General features: G+C 40.6%; 1 non-coding gene across 1 annotated transcript; it reads right to left on the bottom strand.

Annotated features, from left to right (window-relative positions):
- Nucleotides 1-461: 461 nt before the first annotated feature.
- LOC138081596 (U4 spliceosomal RNA) lies at nucleotides 462-596 on the bottom strand. Its single transcript, XR_011145044.1, has one exon. It is a non-coding gene; the product is annotated as a U4 spliceosomal RNA (small nuclear RNA).
- Between the last annotated feature and the right edge of the window lie 10,088 nt (nucleotides 597-10,684).

Here is a 10,684-nt window from a genome sequence, read left to right as displayed (position 1 = left end):
TCGACCCAGGGGTTTCCTGCATTGCAGGCGGATTCTCCACCAGCTGATCTACCAGGGAAGCCTCACATATGCCATAGACAATTTCAAAAGACAAATGACAAATTGAGAAAAAATACTTCTCAAATCATATCATAGACAGAAGGTTAATCTCCCTAACACATAAAGAAACCTCTAAAATTAGTAAGAAAAAAGATAATAACTTAAAATGAGGCAATTAAAAAAAAAGAAATAATAAATAGCTCCTATTAGTCCATTTAGGAACTAAATTGTTAAACACACATACACAACTTGAGATTGTACCGAGACAGCATTTTCACCTCTCAAGTTGGCAAAACCTTCAAGATTTGATAACACCCTCTGTTGGCAAACACACAGTAGAGATATGGTACTTTCAAAGAAATGAGAAAGCTTTTAATGTACTGATATGGAAGTTTCTCTAAGAAAAAAGCAAAATACAGAATAATAGATGTAGTGTATCATCATTTATGGTTAAAAAAGGGGAGGGCAGAGAATGTATTTTGAGAAAAGGTTTCAATTAGCAATAATCACAACTCAGATAAAACTCAATGACTGTGATACTGCCACTCTGCAAAGCTTTATTTTGAAATGTATAAATGTCTTTGCCTGTGTGTGTCCCATGAGCTCTGAGAGTTCACACACACACAAACACATACAGACACACACAGACACACACACACAACAAACCTAGTAACAGGATGTGGTTGGAATTTGAGGATGGGGAAGGAAGATGTTTCACTGTCATAACTTTTTGTGTGTTTTCTTTTTTTAAATGCTTTTTGAGGTACTTGAATGTATTGCTTAATAGTGATAAGTAAAAAAATAACATCAAAGAACCAAGAATAAAAATAAAATGAAGTTCATATCTTTTAAGGAAGACTCAGGAATTTGAGGTTTTCCATGTGCTGAAGTTCTAAGGAAATTAATTATGTGATGAACATTTGTAGAGCCTGTATACTTTACAAAGTACTTGTTTCCTTGTTCTCTCTACATTGCATCATTGCTCCTTCAATTTTTAAGGCAAAAAACAAAGTCGGTTTCGTTATCGACATTTAATAATAGTTGAGAAATTTCCTGGTGGCGCAGGGGATAAGAATCCTCCTGTTAATCTGGGGGACACACGTTTGATCTGTGGTCAAGGAAGATCTCACATGCCATGGAGGAACGAAGACCGTGGGCCACAGCTACTGAGCCCACATGCCTAGAACCTGTGCTCCACAACAAGAAAAGCCATCCCAATGAGAAACTTGCTTACCACAACTAGAGAAAGCCCCCACAGTAGCAACAAAGATCCAGCCGAGCCAGGAAAAAAAATAGCACCTGAGAAAATTGAGCCTCGGCTATCCACAAATCGCCAGATCTCATGTGCATTAACACAAAGCTGGAACATAACCTGAGTTTCCTCTCTCAAGACTGACTTCTTTGTACCATGCTATGCTGCACTGGGGCACTTGACCTTGTCTGTTGGCCTGGGTGGCTACATTCTACATGTTCCCATTGTCTTGTGAAATGTAAAATGTTGTTAAGTCACTTCAGTTGTGTCTGACTCTTTGTGACCCTATGCATGATAGCTTGCCAGATTCCTCTTCCATGGGATTTTCCAGGCAAGAATATTGGAATGGGTTGCCATTTCCTCCTCCAGGGCATCTTCCTGACCCAGGGATCGAACCTGCATCTCTTATGTCTCCTGCTTTGGCAGGGCTCTTTACCACTAGCGCCTCCTGGGATGTACAGTCATGCTTATTCTCTGGAGTGATGATACAGATGGATGCTTGTGCTGAACTTGTCTTGAATCAAAGTCCCTAGAATCTCCCTCCTGGGTGGGAACATGTATTATGGATATAATCATACTGTGACATGCAGAGTTCCAAAGAATAGCAAGGAGAGATAAGAAAGCCTTCCTCAGTGATCAGTGCAAAGAAATAGAAGAAAACAACAGAATGAGAAAGACTAGAGATCTCTTCAAGAAAATTAGAGATACCAAGGGCACACTTCATGCAAAGACGGGCTCCATCAAGGACAGAAATGGTAGGGACCTAACAGAAGCAGAAGATACTAAGAAGAAGTGGCAAGAATACACAGAAGAACTACACAAAAAAGATCTGCAGGACCCAGATAATCATGATGGTGGGATCACTCACCTAGAGCCAGACATCCTGGAAAGTGAAGTCAAGTGGGCCTTGTTCATCACTATGAACAAAGCTAGTGGAGGTGATGGAATTCAAGTTCAGCTATTTCAAATCCTGAAAGATCATGCTGTGAAAGTGCTGCACTCAATATGCCCGCAAATTTGGAAAACTCAGCAGTGGCCACAGGACTGGAAAAGGTCAGTTTTCATTCCAATCCCAAAGAAAGGCAATGCCAAAGAATGCTCAAACTACTGCACAATTGCACTCATCTCACATGCTAGTAAAGTAATGCTCAAAATTCTCCAAGGCAGGCTTCAGCAGTGAGTGAACCATGAACTTCCAGATGTTCAAGCTGGTTTTAGAAAAGGCAGAGGTACCAGAGATCAAATTGCCAACATCCACTGGATCATCAAAAAAGCAAGAAAGTTCCAGAAAAACATCTATTTCTGTTTTATTGACTATGCCAAAGCCTTTGACTGCGTGGATCACAATAAACTGTGGAAAATTCTGAAAGAGATGGGAATACCAGACCACCTAACCTGCCTCTTGAGAAACCTATATGCAGGTCAGGAAGCAACAGTTAGAACTGGGCATGGAACAACAGACTGGTTCCAAATAGGAAAAGGAGTATGTCAAGGCTGTATATTGTCATCCTGCTTATTTAACTTATATGCAAAGTACATTATGAGAAACGCTGGGCTGGAAGAAGTACAAGGTGGAATCAAGATTGCCGGGAGAAATATCAATAACCTCAGATATGCAGATGACACCACCCTTATGGCAGAAAGTGAAGAACTAAAGGGCCTCTTGATGAAAGTGAAAAAGGAGAGTGAAAAAGTTGGCTTAAAGCTCAACATTCAGAAAATGAAGATCATGGCATCTGGTCCCATCACTTCATGGCAAATAGATGGGGAAACAGTGGAAACAGTGGCTGACTTTATTTTTCTGGGCTCCAAAATCACTGCAGATGGTGATTGCAGCCATGAAATTAAAAGACGCTTACTCCTTGGAAGAAAAGTTATGACCAACCTAGACAGCATATTAAAAAGCAGACATTCCTTTGTCAACAAAGATCTGTCTACTCAAGGCTATGGTCTTTCCAGTAGCCATGTATGGGTGTAAGAGTTGGACTATAAAGAAAACTAACCACCGAAGAATTGATGCTTTTGACCTGTGATGTTGGAGAAGACTCTTGAGAGTCCCTTGGACTGCAAGGAGATCCGACCAGTCCATCCTAAAAGAAATCAGTCCTGAGTGTTCTTTGGAAGGACTGATGTTAAAGCTGAAACTCCAATACTTTGGCCACCTGATGTGAAGAGCTGACTCATTTGAAAAGACCTTGATGCTGGGAAAGATTGAGGGCAGGAGGAGAAGGGGATGATAGAGGATGAGATGGTTGGATGGCATCACCGACTCAATGGACATGAGTTTGGGTGAACTCCAAGAGTTGGTGATGGACAGGGAGGCCTGGCGTGTTGTGGTTCATGGGGTTGCAGAGTCGGACATGACTGAGCAGCTGAACTGAGCTGAACTGAACTCATATAGTGGGAACATTCACATCCTATCATTGCTGTATTCACCAGTTTGAGAAAATAAGCTACGAGTATGTATTTTCAGATGATGAAGAGGTGTCCTCTTTTCTAGACACTCTCCTGTTCCCAGAAGGTCAGAAAATTTCTTTAACCACCGTACAGTAAGGTAATTGTGTCCTTACATAAAAAGTTGAGCCAAAAGCAAGTCATTTAAGAATAATTTTGCACCAGGTTCTAGGCCAAGAGATAATAACTCTGAATGAGAACATAACCCCCAAGGGGAAATAGATATCTTGTTGGCAGAGGTCTATATATGCTTTGTAGTTCTACGGCAATAGCAGATTTCTCTAGTTACTGAGTTAAGACAATAGTTTTTAAAAAATATGTATTTATTTATTTGGCTGCACTGGGTGCTAGTTGTGGCATTCTAACTGTGAGTTGTGGCATGTGGGACCTAATTCCTGGGCCCCCTGTGTTGGGAGCTCAGATTCTTAGCCACTGGACCACCAGGGAAGTCCCAAAACAACGTGTTTTATAAGAAAAACCCAAAGCATGAGCGATAAGTCAGTGGACTTCAATTTTTTTTTGCTTTTACAATAACCAACACATATTTCTTAAATGTCTGGTAAACATTCCATTCTATAGAGTGTGATGCTACCTGTTTTCACTGCCTTGTGAGACTCTTACCATACATTCTTATTTACTACTATAAACTTATATGTCTCAATTCATTCATCAGCAAATGTGGTGAATAACTGAGCATACATTTTAAAAATTTTATTTCCTGGGCAATAACCTATGGGGATATGTTAAAATTTTAATGAAATGTTTTGTAGCATTAAAAGGAACCAAAGCAAAAGTCAAGTGGACAGATAACAAAGTGCTGACACGAACATTTGTTTGGGTGGAGTCAATTCAATTAAGGGTGGGATGGGAGGTGGGAGGGAGGTTCAAGATGGAGCGGAAATACATATATTTATGGGTGATTCACATTGTTGTATGGCAGAAATCAATACAGCATTGTAAAGCAATCATCCTCTAATAGAAAATTTTTAAATAATGCAGAAAAAAACTGAAGGGCAAAAGCCATCCTGTTATGAGTGAGAATTTGTGTTTTTGAATGACTTTCTCCCTTTCATTCATCCAGTATTTTTTTTTAATATATACATTTTATTGAAGTATAGTTGACTTACAATATTTCAGGTGCACAGCAAGGTGATTCAGTTATAGATATACACATATATTATTTTTCAGATTATTTTCCATTATAGATTATTATGACTATTATTGTTAGTAGTAATCATTTCAGTTCAGTCGCTCAGTCTTGTCTGACTCTTCCGACCCCATGAATCGCAGCACACCAGGCCTCCCTGTCCATCACCATCTCCCAGAGTTCACTCAAACTCACATCCATCAAATCGGTGATGCCATCCAGCCATCATCCTCTGTCGGCCCCTTCTCCTCCTGCCCCCAGTCCCTCCCAGCTTCAGAGTCTTTCCAATGAGTCAACTCTTCACATGAGGTGGCCAAAGTACTGGAGTTTCAGCTTTAGCATCATTCCTTCCAAAGAATACCCAGGGCTGATCTCCTTTAGAATGGTTGGATCTCCTTGCAGTCCAAGGGACTCTCAAGAGTCTTCTCCAACATCACACTTCAAAAGCATCAATTCTTCAGCGCTCAGCTTTCTTCACAGTCCAACTCTCACATACGCATGACCACTGGAAAAGCCATAGCCTTGACTAGACAGACCTTTGTAGGCAAAGTAATGTCTCTGCTTTTCAATATGCTATGTAGGTTGGTCATAACTTTTATTCCAAGGAGTAAGCGTCTTTTAATTTCACGGCTGCAATCACCATCTGCAGTGATTTTGGAGCCCCCCCAAAATAAAGTCTGACACTGTTTCCACTGTTTCCCCATCTATTTGCCATGAAGTGATGGGACCAGATGCCATGATCTTAGTTTTCTGAATGTTGAGCTTTAAGCTAACTTTTTCCCTCTCCTCTTTCACTCTCATCAAGAGGCGTTTTAGTTCCTCTTCACTTTCTGCCATAAGGGTGGTATCATCTGCATATCTGAGGTTATTGATATATTATTAGTCTAATAGTTACTATTATTAAACTATTGTTAGAGTCTATAGACTATAGTTCCCTGTGATAGTCAGTAAACCTTTGTTACTTGTTGCATATCTATGTTTTTTAAATTAGAATAGCATTCTATTCACGCTAAGTCAAACAAATGGAATAAAAATGTCATACATTTTTTAGCCTGGCAAAAATTCATGAGTTTTCTAAGATATTTATATTATACATACTATGGACAGAAGAGCTAGGTGGGCTACAGTCCATGGGGTCAAAGAGAGTCAGATACAACCTGAGTGACTAACACACACACGTATACAAAAGTTTTTATACTATCCTTGATAAACGCCTGAGAAAGAACATCAGAAAAAAGGAAGAGATTGAGAAACTGCAAAACAAACTAAATGAAATGGGAGCACTGGATATGAGACAGAAAAAAACTAAACTAAAATAAAAGTAAATGGTCATCATATAGTCCAGTTGTTTTTAAATGTGGCTGCTCATTAGAAACACATCTGGAGCTTTGAAGAAAAAAAAAGCAATACCTGGCCATTTGTATTTTTCAAAACATTTCAAGATGATTCTCATATACATTTGGATTTTAACTAAATGATAGTTTTGGTGATATAGAATTCTATTACTCTCTGCTGATCAATCATGATACAATAGTATTAAGAGAATAATAGCTACATAATCACTATAGTAAAAGATGTTTATAAGTTTTCACAATCAATAGCCAGACGAAAAATAAAAGATAATTACAACTGCAAGCCATAATGGAAACATGATTAACCTAACAATATAAAATAATTACATACAATTTGGGAGGTCAAGCAGAGTGATGTGATAAGTGAAAGTGCATACATGCACACGTTTTCATCCTCCCAGCCAGTTTCTGTCTTTTGGTTGGTGCATTTAATCCACTTATATTTAAGGTAATTATTGATATATTCATTGGAAGGACTGATGTTGAAGCTGAAACTCCAATACTTTGGTCACTTGATGTGAAGAGCTGACTCATTTGAAAAGACCTTGATGCTGGGAAAGATTGAGAGCAGGAGGAGACGGGGATGATAGAGGATGAGATGGTTGGATGGCATCACCAGCTCAATAGACATGAGTTTGAGTAAACTCTGGGATTTGGTGATGGACAGGGAGGCCTGGCATGTTGCTGGTCATGGGGTTGCAAAGAGTTGGACAAGACTGAGCGACTGAACTGAACTGAATGATCCTATTACCATTTTCTTAATTGTTTGGGTTTATTTTGTGTAGGTCTTTTCCTTCTCTTGTGTTTCCTGCCAAGAGAAGCTCCTTTAGCATTTGTTGTAAAGCTGGTTTGGTGCATCCAGTATTTTTTGAGTGCCTACCAACTTTCTAGATTTTATTTTTGGCTTAGGATACAAAACATATATTTAAAAAATCCCTGATTTCCAGGTGAGAAAAGATAGAATATATACACAATAGCCAGACTTTCCCAGTAATCCAGTGGTTAAGATTTTGTACTCCCAATGCAGGGGGCCAGGGTTCTATCCCTGGTCAGGGAACTAGATCCCACTTGCTGAAAATTAAGATCCCACATGCCTCAATGAAGATCTTGTGTGCCACAACTAAGACCCAGCACAGACAAATAAATAAATGAATAAGTAAGAATATACACAAAATAGCAAGTAAACTAAATTTTGTATTAGAGAGTGATGTGTTTTGGAGACAAAATGAAATAGGGGATGGTGTTAGGGAGTGCTAGAATATGGGCAGTTTCAAATAGTGTGTCTTTGGGGGAAACTTCACTGGAAAGTTGACATTTCGAGCAAACCTAAAGGAGATGAGGGAGAAAGGCAAGCTGATCCAGGAGGTGAGCCTTCCAAGCAGAAGGAAGAGTAATCTGTAGAGCCCTGGAGAGATGTGAGGAGTGGGCACTAAGGGAATGGTGAAGGGGTCAGAGTGACTACAGCAGAGAGAAAGATGTGAGGGTGTAAGGAGGTGAGATCAGAGAGGTGGAAGAAGACATGTACTGTGGGACTTTGTAGGTCATTAAAAGTTCTTAGCATCCTGCTTAACCATAACCAGAGCATCATTTGTAACCTCGTCATTGGTAAAGCATTACTTACTTATTTATCATCGATCAAATTTGAGTTGATCTTGCAAGACCGAGAAACACAACAGGTATTGTTGAACTCCTTTGAGAGATGAAGAGTCAGACTCAGAAAATACTGAATGAATTACCAGCTACTCAGAGAGTGATTTGACCTTATGTCTCCTCATTTCTGGGGCTTCTCAATTGGCTCAGTGGGTAAAGAATCTACTGCAATGCAGGAGATGTAGGTTTGATCGCTGGGTTATGAAGATCCCCTGGAAGAGGGCATGGCAACCCACACCAGTATTCTTGCCTGGAGAATCCCATGGACAGAGGAGCCTGGTGGGCTACAGTCCATAGGATTGCAGAGTCTGAAACAACTGAGCACACAGGCACTCCTCATTTCTAGACCATTTTTCTTAGTGCCTTATCTTGATTCTATCCCAGAATATCTATGCTTTTAAAATAGAGAGCAGAAAACAATGCAGAACTTCCATTCTTAGCAGCAGCAGCTCCCTATTTTGTTCCCTGGTCCATTTCACTATCTACAGATGCAAAGGACTGCAGGTTACACACAAACTAACCACGTGGGATGCAATTTATATTGACCGCAGTGTGAATGGTGCCCCCTGGGGTTGAGCCAAGCACTGACCCTGCTATTATCTAGCAGCTTTTCTCATCTTGACTTTCTCTCTTCTTTCTAGGCCTGCACTTGCCTTCTGAACTCAATGGCAGAATTCCATATACTTAATTTTGATGCTTGGCATCCCCTAGTTTATGGTTTGTACTGATATTTAGGCAAATAATTTGCCTAAACCCAGGCCAACCTTGAGATTTCATCTGGCATTTTTCTCCTAGGCAGCTCTTCTTGCCTTCCTGTCCCAGCCATGCTGAATGAGAAATGAGGCAGCCCCCTTCTACATCCATCTATACAGCCTTGAGAAAATCAGTTCATCCTCTCAGTTGCTATTTAGTTTTGATTCTTGTGTTTATTCCAAACTTCCCAAAGCTCTAGACTATATTTTTGCTTTTACTTTTTAAATGCTATCTTTGCAGGGTCTTTGACAGGCCTTTTTGCTGATCAGTAAGCCTTAGCCACTTTGATAAATGGGATTCTTCAGAAATGGGTACTCATTAAACAAACAGATCTGCTAAGCTAATGCACTTTGTTATGGGCTGAGCAAGTTTCCTCTTATGTAATCTTCTCTCATGAGAGTGAGCTGTGCTTGGGAAGAAAGCAGCTGCTTTCTCAAGGGTCTTTGTGTCCCTAGTCACCGCTGCAATTTATAGTGGGGTGACCACAGCCTTGTACTTTCCCACGCTCCGTCTCCTGACTCCTGGGTTTGCGAGTGAATGTTAGACTCCTTGAAGCTGCAGAACTGAGACCTCCAGCAGCAGATTGCCTCTATGTTCCTAGCCACTGTGAGAGCTGGTTTCTGGCATTGTGTTCTGTTTCTCTGCTGAGGATGCTCTGTTCTCTCTCAATGAAACCTCTTTTTCTTCCTCTAACCCTTCACTCCTGGATCTCTTTCGATAACATTGTTCTCTTAACATAGAACAATAAGCAGCTTCCTTTGGAGGGAAAAAAAGGCATCCTTTGTTGTTTTTTTTTAAAAATTTTTATTTTTACTTTATTTTACTTTACAATACTGTATTGGTTTTGCCATACATTGACATGAATCCACCACGGGTGTACTTGAGTTCCCAAACATGAACCCCCCTCCCACTTCCCACCCCATATCATCTCTCTGGATCATCCCCGTGCACCAGCCCCAAGCATCCTGTATCCTGCATCAAACATAGACTGGCGATTCGTTTCTTACATGATAGTATACATGTTTCAATGCCATTCTCCCAAATCATCCCACCCTCTCCCTCAGAGTCCAAAAGTCCGCTCTACACATCTGTGTCTCTTTTGCTGTCTCACATACAGGGTCATCATTACCATCTTTCTAAATTCCATATAGATGTGTTAGTATACTGTATTGGTGTTTTTCTTTCTGGCTTACTTCACTCTGTATAATCAGCTCCAGAACATATGAATAGAAATATAAGGTAATCACATACCATACCAGTATAGCACAGCACAAGTCAGGAGCAGACACCCCCTCAATGGGGCAGGCCAGATTTTCTTTCTCTCCATACCTGCTTTCTATTTTCTTGTTTCTTCCTGGCAACTATTTTCTCCCATTTTCCCAAAGAGATGTGAGTCTATGCGGTCAGACATAGGGCAAACTCATCTCCATGTGGCTTGATACAACCCCAGGAGAAAGGGGCTATATCCAGGAGTTGGAATTGTTTGACTTCACTTTTTATTTAATTACTTAATTTATTTTTGGCTGCATTTGGCTGCACTGGGCCTTAGCTGCATGTGGGCTTTCTCTAGTTGTAGCGAGCAGGGGCTACTTTCTAGTTGTGTTACACGGGCTTCTCATTGCTGTGGCTCCTCTTTCTTGTGGAGCACAGACTATAGGTCTCAGGCTCAGTATTTATGGCACCTGGGCTTAGTTGTCCTGAAGCATGTTGGATCTTCCTGGACTAGCGATCAAAGCTGCACCTCATGCATTGGCAGGTGGATTATTAACCACTGAACTAGCAGGGAAGTCCTGAGTTCTCTTTTTAGTGTTACTTAAAAGGTCCCATTAAAGAATCTTCTGGTGCTGAGGCAATAATAGCAGCATCACTTGTTGTTAAGGAAGGAGAATAGAGGGCCTCATCAATGCTTTTGGTTCTCACTGTCCAGCTGCTCTTGCTAAGCACAGCTGCCTTCCACTAGTTACACCCATAGATCCTCTGTTGTGCTCCAGTGCCACCCTTCCCAGGACCCTGAGAAGTCAAAGCCAGTTGATAGGA

This window comes from Capricornis sumatraensis, chromosome 6 (genome assembly GCF_032405125.1).
Source record: "Capricornis sumatraensis isolate serow.1 chromosome 6, serow.2, whole genome shotgun sequence".
Classification (NCBI taxonomy): Eukaryota; Metazoa; Chordata; class Mammalia; order Artiodactyla; family Bovidae; genus Capricornis; species Capricornis sumatraensis.
Note: the sequence above shows the minus strand (reverse complement) of the source record. Positions and strands in the feature narration are given on the sequence as shown.